We start from the raw sequence: 20,992 nt of genomic DNA on the forward strand, positions 1-20,992 counted from the left end.
GTATTTTTTTAACATACTGTTGATTTCTCCTCAAGTATTTTTCATTTCAGTTTTTGTATTCTTTAGCTCTGATGTTTCTTCCTTATATTTTTTGTTTAAGTTCTGAGTTCCTACATTCTTCTCCCTGGTTTGGTGAGCATCTTTATGACTATTACTTTCTCTCTCTCTCTCTCTTTTTTAAAGATTTTATTTACCTACTTGAGAGAGAAAGTATGCAAAAGAGAGAGCATGAGCTTGAGCAGGGGGGAAAGGGCAGAGGAAGAGGGAGAAGCAGGCTACCCACTGAACAGAGAGCCTATCTTAGGGCTGATCACAGGATCTTGGATGGTGGCCTGAGCCAAAGGCAGACATTTAACCAACTGAGCCCTTAAGGTGCCCCTTTTATGACTATTACTTTCAACCACTTGTCAGATAAACTACTTTCCTCTATTTTATTGTCCTCTGCCCCTATAGTTTCATCTTGTTCCTTTGTTTGGAACATATTCCTCACTTTGTTTTACTTTCTGTGTTTATTTCGATGAATTAAACACAACAGCTACCTATCCTAGTGTTGAAGGAATGGCCTTGTGTAAGAGTATCCCCTCTGTAGACTGCATATGACTAGTGGCATTGGTAGGCTGGCTGGAGCTGAAGTGGGCATGAGACAGGTAGTCCCAGGGTACATTCCCTCAGGGCTCCCTTGATGGAATGGCTAGAACTGGAGTAGGTACTAGCACTGAGGTTAGCTGGAACTGGTGTTAGCACAGCTCAAGGCTACCCTGGTGGGATGGTAGAAGTAGAACAAGTACAGTCTTGGGAGTCCCAGGGTGTATAACACCCGGATGTCTTGGTGGGGCAGCTAAAATCAGGGAAATACCATTGGGGTCTTGGAGAATGTTCTACTGAAGGCCATTATGGTGGGGACTGGGGGATGTTGTACTGGAGGTGCTTCACCTAGGCCACCTTAGAGGCATAGCAATGGGTGGAATAGATATGGGCTAGAGGTGTCCCAGAGCACCCTTCACCAGTGGTTCTTAACCACTCTTCTACGTTGCCTGACATTACATGAAATGTTCTCTTGGGTTTTCCTGAGAATGTGAATTAGAATACCTCTGAATCATTCTTATTTCCTGCATAAGCCATTTCCCAGAAGAATTTTGTGCCAGTTCTTCAGCATGTTCCTTGCCTTTGAACTTGAGTACAGCTTCACATAAACTATTATCTTTAATCCTCATCAGGCAAGATATATTCATGGTTAGTGTTGCCACCCACCATGGTTTCTCCCAGAATATATGATTCCTGTTTGAAGACTCTAGACCTAGGAGACCTAAGGGAGACCAAGAGAGAGAGGAATCGTGGGTTTATTGTGTTGTGTTATTCTTCAGATATCCAAATAACTTGTGAGAAAAGTGAGAAGAGATTTGCAAGCAAGGGTATCCCTTCTCTACTCAAGTCCCCCCCCCCCCCGCCATATTTTATGTAGCAGCTGATAGTCTTAACCCAACCCACTTGCCTTTCAGGACCTCTATAACTTGTTAGTAGGAATATCAACTACAAATGAAAATTGAGTAAGCATCACTTTGGGCTTCCTGTTAGTGTCCTGTGGTGCCTGGTTCATTCCCAGGCCTCCTGAGACCCAGAGGAACTGCCTGATTGACCCATAGCACACATACGCACAACTTTTGCCTGAACTTCAGAGATGTTAGTGAAATTCCACAATAGGGCCTCTAAGGCATGCTGTTACTTCTCATGCAGGCAGGATCATGATAGTCCTAATCTTCCATCCAGTTCCATTTGCAGAAATTTCTGTGTTCTTGGTGTAGATCTGGAGTATCTAAGGTCAAGAAAATAATACAGTTCTTTCTTCCTTTTAAAAATTCCATTTTAATAAGAATCTAGGAAAAAGACAAGGAGAGAGGTAGCCACATGCATGCAAATTTGCTTTTTAACTCAGAATCCTAAGTAGCCAATTATGAGGTGTACCATTAGATCATGGTAAAAACCAGACTATAAATTTCGTAAGTTTTCCAGACACAGTGTTCTTAAGTTCTATCTATGCCATAAGAGCAGATTTTGAGTTTTGGCAAGGCCCTTGGAAAGACTGTTCATGGAAGCTTTGTAAAATCAACAGTAGACATTATTAGGAGAGTTTATTCCTGGGAGAGATGGGAGCCTGTATCTTAGCAGAAATGCGAGAAGGAGAAGCTAGCTTCAATTGTCTGTAAACTGGCTTCATTGGAAGGGCTGTGCTGAGATGAGCAATTCTATTTAGAATGGCTGCTGCTCATCTTTCTACAAGAAAATCCTCTGATTGCAACACAAAAAAGCAGATGCAGCATTTGAAGGGACATTCAGCTTTTCAAACTCTAAATGTTTTCGCATTCCAATATTGCTCTCAACTCAAAAGTCAAAGAAATAATCACCTTGAAGTTCTTAAACAATGTGAAGGAAGACCTCAAGAAAGTTGAGCCCTGACTTATACCAGAGAAGATCCCTGAATGCACAGCCTCATATAAATTGGAATTTTTGCCTTCTCTGTTGTCTTCCATATAGTCTCTTGCCTCTTTGCTAAATATCAAAGATATTTATGCTTAAACAAATGTTGTCTCCCTCCCAGTGCATCCTCTCCTTCTGGCAGGGAAGTCATCATGCTGAATTGGTGGCACTTTCCATGGCAACAGACTGTGATGTCAGAAATGTGGTGCCAAGCAATTAGATTTTGGAGGTGCCACAGTTGGGAATCTAAAGCTCTGAGGATGATTATGAGACAGAGCATTTGTTGTAAAAAGAAATCTCAGTAAAGACTGAGTGTCTAATGTGTGCCCTCAGAGGTCTGTTGCTGCGTAAGGGTGACAGAAAATGAAGCCAGATGAGGGAGAAAGAGATGCAGTGTTCAAGACAATATTTCAATAGAGAACTATGTTGATAAAGAAAATTTGCAGAAGGCCACATTCAGAAGGCTGGCACTCTGCCATGTTCCATGGCTTTGATGCTTCACAGGGGTTCTCTGAGGTGTAAAAGGGAGAAGCTCCAGAGACCTACTGTCTCTCAGTGAGAGAGACAAAGGAGTCAGGACAGATAAAAAGAGCCAACTCATTGCTTTCCTTTCTTGTAAAGTAGGAGTGTGGCAAATTTTCACAGTACGGCTGCTTTCAAGGATGGAGGACCTTGACATCAAGAACTTTTTGGAGACCTGAAGAGTAAGGATGCTGTGGGGGCGTAAGGATGCCTGCCTTAGGACTGTGTTAGGCTTTCAACAAAACCTTTCAAGAGGAGACAATGGATGGTGGTCCCTAATATATTCATAAGAACAGTCTGGGAGTGTTTTGAAATGGACTCTTTCAAAATCTTTGCCTGTTCTTTACAGGGTCTATGTTGAATATGCAAAGGATGAAACCAATACCTGTGAAAAATCATACATGAAGTTTTAAAATACACATTTCAGTGATACAGTATGGATAAATTTGGACTGCATATGGCTTCTTATGTAAAGGAAAATTTCTTCTCCTTTTAGTAACACATTGTCTGCTGCCTGTGCTTAGCACCTTCTGCCATATGCTCCTTAAAACAAGCTGCTGCAATTCAAGAACTAGCCCTAGTAATTAAGATCAAATGAGCCAGATGAAGAAAATGAGCTGGTGAACCACATGCCAATGAAGCCCAGCCTTTTTTATATTAAAAAAAAAGGAGAGGGGAAAGATAAACAACTATTTCTTAATAGACTACTCTGAGTATTTGTAGGAAATCCACATTCAGAATTATTGTTAATGTTTATATGTTTTTTGAATTGTTCTAGACTTGATTGATTAGCTCTATTGAAATATTTGTTGTTGAATCCTGGGCCATCCCTATGTAATATAAATGATAGTCCTTAAGGCTCAATCACATACAATTTCATGAACAATATAACATAGAAAGTACTGCCAAATAGTTTGTGATTAAGCCTTAAAAACTTTTGGAGATACTTGGCCTCTCATCTTTATATTTTAAGTAGAGAAGTTGAGGTCCAAAGAGAGTGAATTCCTTTCCTCTGGTCACTGAGCTATCTAAAGACAGAGCTCAGATTAGAACGTGGGTGGGATTTCTGACTCACCTACTAGTTTAGCAGTTCTCAGAATTGAGCATGCATTAGAAACTCCTGGAGGACTTGTTAAAGCACGGATCATTGGGCACCACCTCCAGAGTTTCTCATGGGCTGGGGCCTAGAATTTTACTTTCCAAACAAGTTCTCAGGAGAAGCTAATCTATAGGCATTACTTACCAATTTATGGTCCATGCTTGGAAACCCACTGATTTAAATATTTTTGTATATATTGGGGTTTTTCAAACAGTGGTGGGACCTATATTGGAATCACCTGTGAGGGAAGTTACTTACTAGAAATAAAATGTATTGGGTTCATCCTAGAGATACTCAGTCTGAATCTCTGGAGATCTCCCTTGTACACAGTTACCTCGGGTAATTTAAATACATATCAGTCACAGTACCCGATCACATTGTTTTACTTCACAAGGTCAAACTCTAGGGACTTCTTGGTGAGATGATAAAATTCAGTTCTCTGAATTCTATTTCATCCTTTCAAATCTCTAAGTAAACGATCAAAGGAGTAAAGAATTAAAAACCTGCACCCAAGATAGGAAAATGAGAAACGTGTCAGTCCTGTGCCAGAAATTTCTAGGATTTATTGTGAGATATTGTGCAATGAAACTCAGTGGAGCAAGATGTTAGACTTCTCAGCATCTAGATGAAGCAGTACAGTTTTAGATTGAGTAAGGAGGAAAAAGTCATAACAAAGCTCCACTAATACCCACTGACATGGAGGGCAGAGGGCAAGTTGATACCAGAGTATAAGATGTGACATCTGATCTACCACTTTGGATCAATTACATTCTACCACACGCATGTGGAAAATCCTGGATTTTCTTGGTAATGGCTCATGGAAGGTTAGTTGTGCAAGAGGGCATCATGATGGGTAGACAAAGCACCCTTCCAATGAAGATAGGTGGAGGCCCAGGCAAAGTTTTGAGCACCAGCCCAACAGATTTGCTTGATAGCAATCACGAAGGAAAAATTGCTCCAAAATAGGATTGCTTTGCTTGGGGGCACTCACATTGCAGGCTTTATCCTTAGTTATACAAGCCAAGTGAAGACTGAACTGAAAATTACATTAATCAACTTGGCATTTTAAGACTCAAAGACAGTTTATAAGTGCAAATGGGTGTACTATGTGAGGGGATTCAGGACACACACATTTACCTGACAAATGGAAAAGCAGAGAAGTCTGGAAGAACTTTTCTTGCTTCACTATGGGACCTAAGAATTACATACTGAGCAAATTGTCAATCATACACAATAAAAATAGAAAGATATTTTAAGGAATACAAGGATTCATAAGGAAACACCTATGTGTGCTCTTCCAGAAAATAGATGTTGGTATAGACAACCAAATGATGAACATGAAAAAGAACAAAATATTCCGATAGAAAATATGGGTAAAAGGATAAATAGGCAATTCAAGGAGGAAACAAAAGTAAACATATGAAAAGATCCCTAGCTCCACTAAAGAAATGTAAATTAAAACAAAGAAATGCCAACTTCTTGCCCACCATTTTAGCAAAAATTTAAAAATGTGAAAACATGGAAAAGAGTATGAGGAAATAGTCATTTATACTCTTTTGGAGGGACTTTAGAATACAGTTTTAGAAGGCAATTTCATAAATGTATCAAAAGAAAAAATATACCTTAGAACTGACTATCCATTACAGTAATTCTAAATCAGCAGTAATAATGAGCAGTCTAAAAATATTTACATGTAATTATGTGCATCATGACATTATTAGTGAATAGTTTGGAAGAACTTTATGTTTTTTTTGGAAGAACTTTAAAATACAAATATAAAATACAAATATACATTTAAATAATTAAATGCATTACTAGATAGCCATGGTAGTTATTGAAGAGCATTTAAGGAATATCAAAAATTAAAGTATGCTCAGTATTTTCAAATGATAGTATAGGTTACCAAATCATATGTTTAGACATAAAAATTATACATGAGAGGCAAAGAGCTAGAAACATACACTCATGTTCTATCTTCTCCACATCTTGTGCAGCGAAAACATTTTGTTTAAAAATACAGCAAATAGTGTCTTGTTACATAAATATTCTGCATAACTATAGTGGGATACTATGCAGCAATTCAGAGGCAAAAGCAACTTATAGTTATTGATATAGAATAACTGCAAGATTATTAGTTGAAAAAAATAAGGTACAAAACAGTATGTGACTTTGTTAAGGAATAAAACTAAAAACAAGATGTATTTAAGTAAAACTGACTCCCTTCTCACTCCAAACCCATAGAAATGGTGAATAAAATATAGTAACCATAATTGCTTTCTATAAATAGCAAGCTCAAAAAAGGAAAAAATAAAGCCCAGGTGCTAGAAATTAAGATGGAATGGAAATAAGTTAAGAGTCTCACAAACTGAGAAAGCCGCCATGATTCATGTGAGTAGTGGACAGAGCAGTGGGTTTTAAGGATGTGGGTCTGCGGTCTTAACAACAATGTGAGGATAGGCAGTATTGCTTTAACCCCCTAAGTCAATAAACTGGGCATGATATCCCTTCAATAATTTTAGGACTGCTGCCTCTTTGTGGCTAGGAGATTATAAAATCTTTAATGCAGAGAATCAGAAATTTTGCCTTTATTTAAAATTATAGATCTGCCTTTATTTAAAATTATAGATAAAAATATAGAAGTGTCTTAATAGTTGAAATCCCAAAGAGCTGACATATGTAGGTGTAGAATTTGAATTTATAGTGACCTTGGAGTTTAGAAATTTTAGGCCAAGAAATGAACATATAAAGGGCGCTGGACCAGTGAATGTTGTGGGGCAGCTGATAGAGGCATATGTAAAACCACTCTGTTGGGACATTTCCAAAACCTAGACAATCAGGGGCTCCCCGAGACACAGCTACTTTGAAAACAAAGAGGATTAACATCCCAAGAACTTGAGAAAAGAGAGCAGTGTGAGAGACTTAAAGGGCTTTAAAAATATTCAGGAGAGTGCTCGCTTTGGCGGCACATATACTAAAAATATTCAGGACAGGGACACCTGGGTGGCTCAGTGGTTGAGGGTCTGCCTTCGGCTCAGGTCATGATCTCAGGGTCCTGGGATTGAATCCTGCATCAGGCTCCAAGCAGGGAGCCTGCTTCTCCCTCTGCCTATGTCTCTGCCTCTCTTTCTCTGTGTCTCTCATGAATAAATAAAGTTTTAAAAAAAGAAAAAATAAAATCTCAGTGGTAGACAATAACACTTTAACAAACAAGACTGGCAAGTAACAGAGAATGCTAGATATTAATTGAGCCATTGAGTAAAAGAGGTTTTCACAATGTGAATGAGATATAATTTCACTAAAATGGGTAAATTGGGATATATGTTGGAGCATATTAAACAATGCAAAAAAGCATATTAAACAATGCAATCTCAAAAATGGTTGAGAGTCACAGAAGATTAATAGGAGTTCCCCAAACACAGAATAGAACTTGGGGGGTAAAGACAAAATGGCTGAGGAATTCACAGAATTACAGAATGCCCTGACTTGAAATGGAAGAGTCTGATAAATAAAAATCTACATTGAGACCCATCATAGTAACATTGCATCTCACCAAAGGCAGACAGAAAACTTAATCATTATCATGGCAAACTTGGGAGAAAGACAAGATAAAAAGAAGACACAAATTGAACTCTATCAGCAATTATAGTAAATGTGAACAGGTTCACTTATCAAAAGAAAGATTTAGATGTACCTCTTTAAACAGCAGGTGCCTATTTTTTTTAAAGTAAAGGTATAAAAAAGTAAAGAGATAGAAAAAGATGCTAGTACACACAGGATGGGATAATAGTATATGGGGCTATTAAGTTCAGGCAAAATAGAAAATACAGAAAAGCTAAATGAATGACAAAAAAACATTTTAAAGATAAAAAAAAAAGAGTCATTATAAATAATCTTGTATCCCTCTCCTAACATAGCGTTAAAGCATATGAAACAAATGTAAATCAAAATGGGAAATTTTAACATACCTGTTTCAGTAATATTTAGGGGAGGGACACCAAAAATTATTAAATGAACTAGTATCTTATAATCAGACTCAGGTAAAATCTCCACTGTAAATAAACATTCTTCTAAATGACAGATTATTTATGGTAAATAATCTACTTGACCAACAACAAAGTTTCAACAATAGAAAAGAATTTAGTATAGGACACATTCTTGACCAGAGTAAAAAAAAATTAGAAATTAATAATAAAAATATATCTGAAACATCATAGTTTGAAAATTTAAAAATCTGTAACTGGAAGATGTGAGAAAAAAGAAATTAAAAGCTGTCAGAATGAAATAATATATTTATCAAATCATGTATAATAATATTTAAGAGAGTAAATTTAGGAAATTTATATTAGGGCATTCACTTTCCATCTTATTTTCTAAGTGTTTAAATCAAGACACTAATAAAATAGTGCAGTAACCCCAAAGAAAGTAAATGAAGGAAACAATACATGTAGGACATTAAATAATAGAGAAAATAGGGTGAATGCAACCTAAAATTCCTAAAAAAAAAAAAGAGAGACAGGAAAATATGTTTTAAAGGATTAAATGAGTAAGGGCACCTGGATGGCTCAGTTGTTTAAGTGTCCAGCTCTTGACTTCAGCTCAGATCATGATCTGAGGGTCCTGAGATGGAGCTCTGTGCTCCCAGGGGCCTCTGCTTGAGATTCTCTCCCTCTCCCTTTGCCCCTCCTTCCACTTGCATGCAGTGCTCTCTCTCTCTCTCTCTCTCTCTCTCTCTCTCTCTCTAATACATCTAAAAAGATTAAATGAGTTAGCTGTTAAAAGAGATAAGAAACTGAGATTTTGGGCAGAGGATTAGAAACTATTAAAATGGAAAGTCTAAAAAATAAAAAATAAAAATGGAAAGTCTAGAACTGAAACAACAATGGGTTAACTAAATGGCTGGAAGCTAGTGGTTATATTAATAGGTTAGAGTTGATGAACTGGATGACAGGGTGCAAAAATACATGAAAAATGAAGCATAGGAAATCTGATGGAAAATATAATAATGGGTAAAAAATGTAGAGAATATGTAGAGAAAGTTTAGAGTATGGGAGTATAGGAGAGAGAGAAACAACAGTTGAAGACCTAATGTAGTTGAGGACTTTTCCAAACTGATGGAAGACATCAGATTGCAGTTTCAGGGACCCCCTAAGCCACCAAAGCAGTCTAAATAAATAAAGGGCCGCCTGGGTGGCTCAGTTGGTTCTGCATTCAACTCTTGATTTCAGCTCAGGTCATGATCTCAGGGTTGTGAGATTGAGCCCCGCATTGGGCTCAGGACTGGACCTGGAGCCTGCCTAAGATCCTCTCTCCCTCTCCTGCCCCTCTCAAACCCCTTCTCTCTCTCCTTCCTCTCTAAAATAAATAACTAAAATAAATTCTAAGCAGAAAAAAATAATTTGATCATTCTCAACCCAATCATGATAAAAACTCCAAGTTAAAAAAAGAAAGAATAAAAGAGAGTCCCTTAATTGATAATAGGTATCCATCATCATTAGTGTATAGAAACATAATATTTCATGGTAAAACAGAAGTGGTATCTTTAAGCATGGTAAGGGGGACAGGATATTTTCTATTACCATCATTATTCCACAAAATCATGGAAGTCTTAGAAGATCAAAGGAAATGATTGGTATATGCATGACGACAGATGGAAAGATGCTATAAAGATGATCCTCCACAAATTTATTTCTAAATTCAATGAAATTATAAAAATATATTTATTAGTTTCATATGGACTCAGTAACAAATTATAATAGTTTTTGACTTAAATGATAGAAATTTTTTTCAGAGATCTGGAGGTTACAAGTCCAAAATCTGTATCACTGGACTGAAATCAGGGTGTTAGCAAGGCTCCACTCCTCAAGGGCTTTAGGTACACCATTTATTTGGCTTGTGACTATATCCTTCTGTTTTCCACCTCCATTTTTACTTGAATTCTCCCCTGTGTGCATGTGTTGTGTTCAAATTTCCCTCTGTCTTCTCTAATAAGAATATGTGGGATTGAATATTAGGGACCATGTGGATAATCCTCCCTGTCTCAAGATCTTTACCCTGATCATATTGACATAGACCCTTTTTTCAATAAGATAACATTCACAGGTCCCAGACGTTATAGTATAAATGTCTTTTGTGGGGACCACCTTCTGGCTCTCAAAGGTTCATCTCCTTCCCACGTGAGAAATATGTTTACCAATCCCAGCAACCCCAAAAGTCTGGGTCCATTGTAGCATCAACTGAATTCCAAAATTTCATCTAATTATCATCACATCCAAATCTCATCATTAGAATTATCTAAATCTGGTATGAATGAGACTTGGATATGATCCATCCTGGCCCAGAATTTGCCCCCATGGATGGACTTGTGAAAATAGAAAACAAGTTACTGGTTTTTAACATACAATGATGCGACGAGTATAATATACTAATTATAGACATACACATTCCAAAGGGTAGAAAATGGAAAAAATAAGAAAGTCACTAATCATAGACAAATTTTCAGTCCAATGGGGGAAATTCCATTAGGTTTCAAGTCTCTGGGGCTTGAGATGCTGGTCTCTACCTCTGCACCTGCAGCTCCAGCTTCTGAGGGCAAGGCTGTCCTCTGAGTTATCCTCCCTTTTTCTTGAAAGGTAGTGTTTCTTTGCTGCTTAGTAGTTTTATCAACCTTTTTCCAGCCTATTGAATATTGACAGTCTGACAACCTCCTTTCATTTTGTTCTGTCTCTGTCACTTTTAGTCCAGGTTATTTCCTCTGGGATAATATTGTGATGGTTAATTTTATATGCCAGCTTGTCTGGGCCATGGTGCCCAGATAGTCAAACATTATTCTGGGTCTTTCTGTGAGGGTGTTTTTGCATGAGATTAACATTTAAATCAGGAAACAGACATGGATGGATCTAGTAAGAGTATATTATGTTAAGTGAAAGAAATCAGATGGAGAAAGACAAATACCATATGACTTCATTTATATGTAGAATCTAAAAAAAAAAAAAAAATATCCAAAACAAACAACAACAAAAGAGAAACTGATTCATAGAGAACAAACTAGTGGTTGCCAGAGGTAGAGGAGTAGGGGGATAGCCAAAATAGATAAAGGAGATTAAGAAGTATAAACTTCCAGTTATAAAATAAGATGGAGATGAAAAGCACAGCATTGAGAATATAGTCAATAATATTGTAATAACTTTGTATAGTGACACATGGTATCTATATTTCTCACAGTGAGCATTTGGTAACGTATATAGTTGTTGAATCACTATGTTCTATAACCTGAAACTAATAGAGGACAGTTATACTTTAGTTAAAAAAAAAAAATTTAGTAAAGCAGATTACTCTCTGACCTGGGTGGGCCTTATCTAATCAGTTGATGTCTTGGCTAGAACAAAAGGCTGACCTACACCCCGAGCAAAAGGATTCCTCAAGAAGAGGCCTTTTGGACTTGACATGTAACATGGGCTTATTCTGGGTCTCTATCCTGCTGACGTACCCTGCAGATTTAGGATTTGCCATGTTACATAATCACATGAACCAATTCCTTATATATGTTTTTCTTTCCTTTCTTTTCTTTTCTATTTTCTTTCTTCTTTCTCCCCCCACCCCACCCAGGGAACCCTGTGTATGTCACAGGCATTCATACTACCAGACAAAAAAGACCTACACAGATCTTTCATGGATAAGTCCATCTCCATTCCTTGCTTCTGTTGAGGTATTTGAGGCAATCCGTGAGTCATGTGTCCAATGTCTTCAGTACTAACAAAAGGTTATCTTTTGGACTTCTTTTGGGTAGAACATATTTTGGCTAAATTTTCTGCCACTTTGAAACAAGGATCATCTTTCTTTTTCCAATAACACCCTCCTTATTTCCTCCTGAATCTTCATGAGCAGTGCTTTTAGCATTCATATGTCTACAAACATTCTGTTTATGATGCTCTGTTTTCTCTCAAATGACATAGATCTTCAGTACTATGTTTCTCATTTCCTTCTGTGTCTTCACCAACAACTCCTTTAACATCCATATTTTACCAACAGTGTGTTTAAGGCAGTTGAGGCCACTTCTATTCACTACAACATTCTGTACCATTATCCATTTCTATTACCACTTCCAAAGCCACTTCCACATATTGGAGTATTTATTCCAGAAGGATCTCTTCTAGGTATCAAAATCTGCGTTCGTTTTCTGTAGCAGGTGTAACAAATCATTGCAATATTGGTGGCTTAAAACAGAAGAAACTTAGTTTTGGAATCTGGAAGTCCCGAATCAGTATCATTGGGCTGAAATCAAGGTGTTGACAAAGCTGTTTTCTCTGTACACTCTGGGAGAGAATCCATTCCTTACCTGATGTTATTTCGTGATGTGTGGGTGCACACTCCAATATCTGATTCTGTCTTCATGTCACATTCTTCTGTGTGTGTGTGTGTGTGGGTGTGTGAATGAGTGCGTGGGTACATGCATGCTCACGAGTTTCCTTCTGCCTCTCTACTGAGGATCCATGATTACACTGAGGGCTCATTCAAATGATCTAAGATAATCTCATTTCAATAAGCTTTAAAAAATGAAACATGTTATTAGGATAGACAAATAGGCTAATGGGTTAGAATAGACAGCTCTGAAAGTGTCCTAGAAAATAAGGGAATTTGGCATGTGCCGGAATTGGCCTTATATGTCAAAGTATAAAAGATGGATTATTTAATTAATGATATTTGACAACTAAATATCTATATGATAGAAATTAAAACTATATTGCTTCCCACCATGATACAGAAACTTTCAGATAAAGATCTCAATGTTAAAAGCAAAACTTTTTTAAATGAATATATCTTTATTATCTTTATTAACTTGATATAAGATAGAATTACTTAATTATGAAATGAAATAACATACCTAAATGAAAAAAAACTGAGATATGGAATTATATTAAAATTATAAACTTTGGTTTAAAACCAAAATACCAGTAACAAAGTTTCAATGTATTTTTTGTTTTTAAAGGTTTTTTTTAGGTCATTTTCATTTTAATTTTTAAAATTCCAGTACAATTAACATGTAATGTTATCTTAGTTTCAGGTGTACAATATAGTGATTCAACAATTCCAGGCACTTCTAAGTGCTCACCATGATCAGTGTACTTTTAATCCCCAACACTCGTTTCACTCATTCGCTGACCCACTTCCCCTCTGGTAAACACCACTTTTTTCTCCAAGAGTGTGACCTTTTTGTCTCTTTTTTTTTCTGTGTTTTTTTTCTTAATTCCACCCGAGTGAATTCATGTAGTGTTTGTGAAATCATGTAGTCTATCTGACGTTTCGCACTTAGCATTATACTCTAGATCCATCCATGTTGTTGCAATTGGCAAGCAACCCAAGCCACATATGGAGAGAAGATATTTGCAAATCATATAACCAACAAGGATTGGTATCCAGAATATAACAAGCTCTTGGGATATTTAAGAAAATGCCAAAACATCTAATAGAATAATAGGACAGATACAGTAAATGCCATGGAAAATTTAGAACAAGGAAATTTGCTCAGTTGTACTAGTTACCTCCTCTAGCATAGCAAAAGTTACAATTTGGGAATATAAATTTTAGGTGAGGATGTCAGCAAATAAAAATTCTTATGAACTATAAACTGTCTCAATCATGTTGATGTGTGATTTGACACTATCTAGTAACATTGAAATGTGCATATTCTGTAACCTTGTAATCTTTCCACTAGGTTTGTTCTTGGACGATGCTGTTCAGAAGAACTTTTTGTGATGATGGAAATGTCTTATATACATACTGTCACAATATGGAAGCCATAGCCCAGAAAATGACTAATATGGTTAATGGGTATTTAAAACGTGGCTAGTGTGAGAAAATAAATGTTCAATATTTAAATAATTCAATTAAACCATGTGATTAGTCACTGTTGTCTTGGACAATAGAGCCTTAGAAAAATCTCATAATACACAGAGAGATGTTCAATGCTGCATTTGTTGCAGGAGCTAAAAGCTAGGAATATTGTAACTGGTCATAAATAAGGAAATACATAAATACATTTGGATATACTGTAGGACAGTTAAAATGAATAAACTGAAACAATGTGTATTGCATTAGTTGGGCTAAATACCAAGCTGCTATTACGAGAACCTAAAAGTCTGTGGCTTAAATACCATGAAAATTCATTGCTTTCTCATAGAGCAGTCTGTGTGATCAGTTCAGTTAGTGGAGGTACATCTGTCATCCAGGAATTCAGGGTCCTTCTGTCATTTAGTTTGCCAGCTTTGTCCTCATCTATATGATCAAAACTGAATCATGAACAAGATAATACACCAAATGTTGGGGAAAGAGAAAAAAGGAATAGAGTAGCCAATTCCTTTTAAGAAAATGAGAAGGAGTTGTACTCATTGCTGCTAGCATTCTAAAACCCTAGTTACGTCAGAGCTGGGAAATGTAGTCTCTCACTGGGCAGGTAAAACCTTAGGAAGAAAACCAGAATGGATCTGGGGAGACAAACAGCAGTGTGACTCACTTTTTCCCACTGGCCATCCAAATATCTCTAGACACATCTCTTCCCTTCCATAGAACACTCCCCTCACAAGATAGACAATTTAAAGCACCAGGCAGTTATGGCTAGCAACTGGCCAAAATTTCTTGGCTAGACATGGTTGTCTCCATTAGGTCTGGATATGTCTTTCCATGGTCTAATAATTTATGAAAACATGTTGCCCATGAGCTCTCCTACACTATGACATGAACATACCCAGAATCCAATAATGAAGAACTACAGTAACACTCCCCCATTCAGTGACCCATAGAAGTAATCAAACATTGGTGCTCAGGAATCACAGACACTCCTTACCCAGGCAGAGAAGTAAGTTCCTTGCTTGTCCATCTGTCTAAATCTGCTTCTACTCTCTTGTAGGTTAACTGCCTTGTTTTTGTTTGTTTGTTTTTTGTTTTTTATGGTCCCTGTCTTATTTTTCTAAGAGTTTCTTCTTGTCTATCCACCTGGGGACACATCTGAGGATGTTTGTGTTCAAGATTAAATCATTCTTGGGGGGCTTCACAGGTGAAACATGGAATTTGGAAGTTAGATTTTGGATTTTTTTGATAGTACAATTCTTTGAAGAATTTTGTAAACTAAATCTGTTTACCTCCTGTCTACGTCTTGTCCCATTAGCCACATTTAAAATTCTTTATGGGGTGTGGTTCTTAAACCTTACTTCTTTTATTTCCAGACTTCTATGGTCCACTGACACACCAAAGAAAAGGAGGCAATGGGCATGTCTGCCTGCCTAGGGTAGAGTCCATGAGGGGGTGAAATGTGTGTAAAAAATTTAAAAGCAGTGGTAGACCAAAAGACGGGCTCCTGTTAATTTCTGCATTTCCCAGCTTTTCTAAACAATGTTAGTAATAAAATAGACACCTTCACCAAGGCATAAAACGCCCACAGCCCCTCACTTCCTAGAGATACTTGATTTACTTGTCCTCTCCCTCATTGTAATGGTGTTGGATTAAGATCACCCTGAAACATTAAGCTTGGGTAGGAAGACACCCTTAATTTTAGGTTTGCCCAGCTTTATTTCCTTTCAACAAAGAATTCTTAGTTGCCCTCTGAAAAAAGTTCATTCTTGCCTAAACTCCTCTTTTTTTTTTTTTTTTTTTTTTTTTGGTAATACTTTGCTAAAGTCAGCAAAAAACAGCCAGAGAATCCTAATAATCTGGTGCCTATACAACAACAGACTTGAGAATTATTTAGCTAACTCTTTCACCATAGCATGCATGCACACTAATTTCAGGTAATGTTAGCCTCAGAGGAGAAAAAGAAAACAGGATTATTGGTGAATTCAACTGTATCTCCAGCATTCCATTTCTTTAAAAAATTACATTTGAAACAAAAATCACAAAAATGTTAAGCTTTAAACATCTATATTTTAAGTACAGGCTATCTACTATATTACACAATTTCTATATACTTGAAATATTTCAGATTTTAAAACTTTTAGAGGGATCCCTGGGTGGCGCAGCAGTTTGGCGCCTGCCTTTGGCCCAGGGTGCGATCCTAGAGACCCAGGATCGAGTCCCACGTCGGGCTCCCAGTGCATGGAGCCTGCTTCTTCCTCTGCCTATGTCTCTGCCTCTCTCTCTCTCTCTGTGACTATCATAAATAAATAAATTAAAAAAAAAAAACTTTTAGAAATAAATATGTATATATCTGCATTTATATGTGTATACATACATATGTAAATGTGCTTAGGTATGCATAAAATATTTTGATAGGATCCATAGAAACTGGGGAAGGAGATGGCACATCTGGAATACTAGAAGGAGAGGGAGACTGAGCTTTTAAAAATTTTGTGCTACTTGTATGAATTAATTCATCTAAGTAAATAGTATCTAAATAAATATATCAGTTAAAAAAGCCAAGGCCTTTAAGCAATTTAAAGGGATTTGTCTCAGGGTTGTGTTAGATCATTTCTGGGCATTTGATTGCTTTATGTGTATTGTTTAATGCTACCATACTCGACTTCTTTTCTTTGGAAGTCCACAGTATAACAAGATATTTAATGGCTAATCTGCTTGCCCCTTTTATATTCTGAAATTTCTCAAGAAATACCCAGTGCCGCTGGAATTTGGCAGCCTGGATATTAAATGAATATGCTCTTGTTTGCCAAAACAAACAAACAAATAGAAGTTTTAAAGAGATAATGAGCTACAAATTTGTGGATTTCTTTCCAGGTCAATGATAACCCCCTCGCTTCATTTTGTTTACTATTGACAGTTCAAATACATTTATTTACCAGAAAGCAATAACATGTTTGTTTTCTTAGAAGACCTTTAAATCTTGGCTGTAGTCTTAAAATTCTGATCTGGTTCTACTCACAAACCACTTAGAGATATATTTCTAGAGGCTCAGGTTTATTGTTTTTATTAGCTTTTCAAAGATGTATTTATTTAAAAGACAGAGTGAGCGAGTGGGAGAGGCGCAGAGGAAGAGGGAAAGAATCTCAGGCAGATTCTCCATTGAGCACAGAGCCCATCCTGGGGCTCAATCTCATGACCCTGATGATGACCTGAGCCAAAGTCAAGAGTCAGACACTTAACTGACTGAGCCACCTGGGTGCCCCAAGGCTCACTTTTAAATCCACAGAAGGATAGTAGATTTACCAAACTTCTTTTAAACTTTGAAGTTGGCAATTTTCTTGAGTTAGAATTACTTTCTTCCGGGTAATTTTTGTCAAACCCTTTGTTTTGTGCAAGTTAAATGTAGTCAGTAAGATTGTAAACTCAATGAGAGAAATTTTCTTTTCTTCTCAGTTATCTCAAAGCAGTTTAAAAGAAAATCACTAAGTAGTACTTTTGTGTCAGGCACTGTGCTAGGTGTAGGGCATCCAAGGGTCAATGTGTCTCTATGGGCCACTGAGAGGTTCATAGTGTTATTACCCAATATTCTAGCAAGTGTCCAATAAAGTCTTGCTATTGGAAACAAAGAGAAACCACAGCCTTCTGCAAATACCCAGTCAATGAAGAGGCCTGGTAAAAGCTATACTTCTATTATCTCTTTAATAATATACAGACATATATTAATTTCATCAAGCATATGATAAACTTGAGAAAAATGCTTGAGCTGGAGATCCCAGATTTCTCTCTTCAGAATATTAGGGAAATAATTGTATCAGGGTCACTGATTATGTCATGAGTACAGTTTTACTCTCCAACATGTGCTATTTTTTTAAGCAATCCAAACTGTAGACAACATGCTCTTGATTTTTAACAAATTATTTTCTGTAATTGAACAGACATAATGTCCACAAAACTCAACAACACAGAAAATCTGCCATTTATAAACTTCCCTTGATTGGAACATTGGATGTAATACAACTTACTTCTCGTACTCATATCCTGAAATTTATCTCCCCAGTGGACAGGCTACAGACATAGAAGCTCCACTGGATTTTATCTGTTCTTATTTTTTTTTTTTTCAAAAGAAATAATTCTAAAGTTCTGTAAAGGGGAAAATAGAGCTGGAGGTTGTCACTTTATAACCAACCTATGGCAAATGTGTAATATAAATAAAAGATCCATGGAATTGTCTTCATTCTTCTAAAATTCATTTCTTTTTTTTTTTCTTTTAAAATTTATTTATGACAGTCATACAGAGAGAGAGAGAGAGAGACAGAGACACAGGCAGAGGGAGAAGCAGGCTCCATGCACCGGGAGCCCGATGTGGGATTCGATTCCGGGTCTCCAGGATCGCGCCCTGGGCCAAAGGCAGGCGCCAAACCGCTGCGCCACCCAGGGATCCCCTAAAATTCATTTCTTAAGCTAGAGGAGAAAACCATTTTCAAAGATACCAGAGAAAGTGGAAGAAAAATGTAAAGATTTTCTGCAATTAGTGAGATTTTCCTCTGCAAAGTTCTCAATTTGAGCCAAATGAGTATTTAAAATCAGGTTATGCCAGATATACAATGGTGCTTACCAGAGAAATACAACAAAGGTTTGGGCAAGAATTCTAGATTTACACTTGGAATAAAAGGAAGATATTCATTAAGAAAAATTTTATGCAAGATGAATCTGAAATTCAGAATGAAATTTAGTGTGAAAGTCTGTATGAAGGAAAGTATTCACTGAGAGAGAGTCCTTAACCAGAAATGGAGCTTTCATTCTTTAGGGCAAAATTCCACTTGATAGTTTAGAAATAAGTTGTATGAATTTTTTGTCATTATAGTAAGAATTTATAGTCATAGTAAAAGTAGTTGAAGTAGATTTCAAGGGCCTGCATCAGAATTGAGGGTATATTTTGTGCTTTCCATTTAAGCAGTGAGAGTCTGGAATCTTTGCTGCTCTAAGTTTAAGCAACATTTGGATTCCTGCCTTTTTGGTTTGAGCAATAGTATATTCTTCTATTTTTTTTTATCCATTCAATAAAGGCCTCTGCTGGTAGTCTATACTTCTATTTGGTCTTAAAATTATTTTTGTCTTTCATGTATTCAATAAGTAGGACCTACTGGTTCTGGATATTTGTATCAGTCGAGGAAGGCATTGGGGAGAGACACAGGTGCTCCAATGTGTTGTAAAACAGTGTCAGAAATGTTAAGAAATCACAACATGAAGATCCAGCATCTATCCCATCGCAGGCAAATGGAGCAGTGACAGGTGATTTGACCTGTCTGTCCTGGTGTAATCCCTAGAGCCCCTGTCATGTGCTGTGGGTGGTTATGATGTTTCAGCAAGGAGCTGAAATTGGAAAGGTCTGAGTAATGCTTTGTTACAGGACGAGGTTTTTGTGGTGTATCTAAGTCTTATTAAAATCTGCATTGACAGCCTCCCATATAGTTCTTTGGCTATTCACAGAATATAAACCTCCGGAGTTATTTCTAGGTACATTGGTCTTTTTCTTTTAAATTACTAAGATCACAAATTGCCTTGACAATGGAAAATGGGTCTCGATGAGTCAACCTCCCCCACCAAAGTAATGAACATTGGAGGAAATAATGCATATGGTTAGGCAGTACCTGACACAGAATAGGCATGTAATTAATGTTTATTCTTTGAAAGATGTTGAGCAATAATCTGAAGTTGACATTTTTTGTTCTTTCAACTTGAAGAGAAAAAGACCTGCAACTTCATTTGAAATCACAGTGAACGTGACCCTGGAGAGACTTTGCTGTAACTTGAAATCCTGTTGGCTGTCCAAAGGTTGAGGTAAGACCATGCTTGTCCTGTGTTGCCTTTGCTTCTGCAGCAAAGTTCACCAAGTCAGTAACACAGGCCCAGGAGAGGATGTGCAGAAATGCATTTTTTTATCTGAGTACAGTGAAATATTTTTTGCATAACCTCTAGGAAAAAAGGTAGGATGGCCTTTTATCTTTCATGGGCATATTTGAAAGCTCCCAGTCTGTTAGCAGAAAAGGTAAATAAAGTGGATTGAAGGGTACTGAGAGGTTCAATAACTAACTTGCTTCAATGAACTTTTATCCATGCTGTTGTGTTCATATTAATATTTGTATTTGTTTATATTATCTGCTAGCCTAGTGGAGAGGTACTTGGTGGTGCAAGCATGAGCTAAGTACTTAACATTCAGAGCAGGATAATTTAATGCAATTATTGAATTTCAAATGCACAGTCTCACTTAAATGTAGATGCAGGAGGCCACCCATAGTTAAAGAATAGAGCAGATACCAATCAAATAGAAAACTGAAAAATAATAGAAAAAAATCAATGCAGCCAGAAGAGGTTTCTTTAAAAAGGTTGACACTATTTATAAAATTGATATATCAGGAACATTTGAGTAAATTGAAAGGAGTTTATGACCTTTGTACCTAAATATGTTTGGTGAAATATGTATACATATTTCATTAATTAAGACATTAATTAATATATATTTCATTAATCAAGACATTAAGATCTCTTATTTAAAATGGAAAATAGTTTTCAAATGTTAAAATATAAAGTGATTATTAGCTAATAATATCTTAGGGCTATAATATTACTGTATTAGTTGAATCCCGAAAGGTGGGACAAAGAGTGAAGTTTCAGTGAACAAAAAGGTTAGGGAGATTCAGAGGGTACATAATGTTTAATCTTTTTGAAGACAGGCCCAAAGCATAGGAAGAATTGTACCTTATGCTGAATCTCTGATTGCATTTCCAGATTGTTTTTTCCTCTTTGGACATTTGGATAAGTATGTATAGATTGAAGTGTGACTTCTGTTGAAACATATTAATTCTTACATCTTTATCCTTAATATACATTAAGATGCAAAAGAGCCTAGCTATCTATAGTCAGAAAGCAGACTGGAAAATGATAAAAAAGTAAAGCTACTACTTGAAGCAGGAGAAAAATACTGTGTGTGAGGTGTGGGATCACACATATATCTACATCTACACATATAGGCATGACCATATAAGTCTC

General features: G+C 36.7%; 2 long non-coding RNA genes across 9 annotated transcripts in view; one reads left to right on the forward strand and one right to left on the reverse strand.

The window, feature by feature from the left end:
- Positions 1 to 15,147, reverse strand: part of LOC144313793 (uncharacterized) — a 47,802-nt gene extending 32,655 nt beyond the window's left edge. For 2 of the 5 annotated variants that reach the window (XR_013379415.1, XR_013379416.1), the window contains exons 1-4: positions 14,930 to 15,147; positions 8,650 to 8,822; positions 1,657 to 1,813; positions 1,090 to 1,306 (exon numbers count right to left, since the gene is read on the reverse strand). This is a non-coding gene — a long non-coding RNA (uncharacterized LOC144313793). The other 3 variants (XR_013379418.1, XR_013379414.1, XR_013379417.1) reach the window with 3 other exon arrangements.
- The window catches only part of LOC144313794 (uncharacterized), a 466,610-nt gene that overhangs the window by 156,584 nt on the left and 289,034 nt on the right, over positions 1 to 20,992 (forward strand). For all 4 annotated transcript variants that reach the window (XR_013379422.1, XR_013379421.1, XR_013379420.1 and 1 more), the window contains one exon: positions 19,687 to 19,783. This is a non-coding gene — a long non-coding RNA (uncharacterized LOC144313794). The remainder of the gene's footprint in view (positions 1 to 19,686; positions 19,784 to 20,992) is intronic.

This window comes from Canis aureus, chromosome 5 (genome assembly GCF_053574225.1).
Source record: "Canis aureus isolate CA01 chromosome 5, VMU_Caureus_v.1.0, whole genome shotgun sequence".
Lineage (NCBI taxonomy): Eukaryota > Metazoa > Chordata > Mammalia > Carnivora > Canidae > Canis > Canis aureus.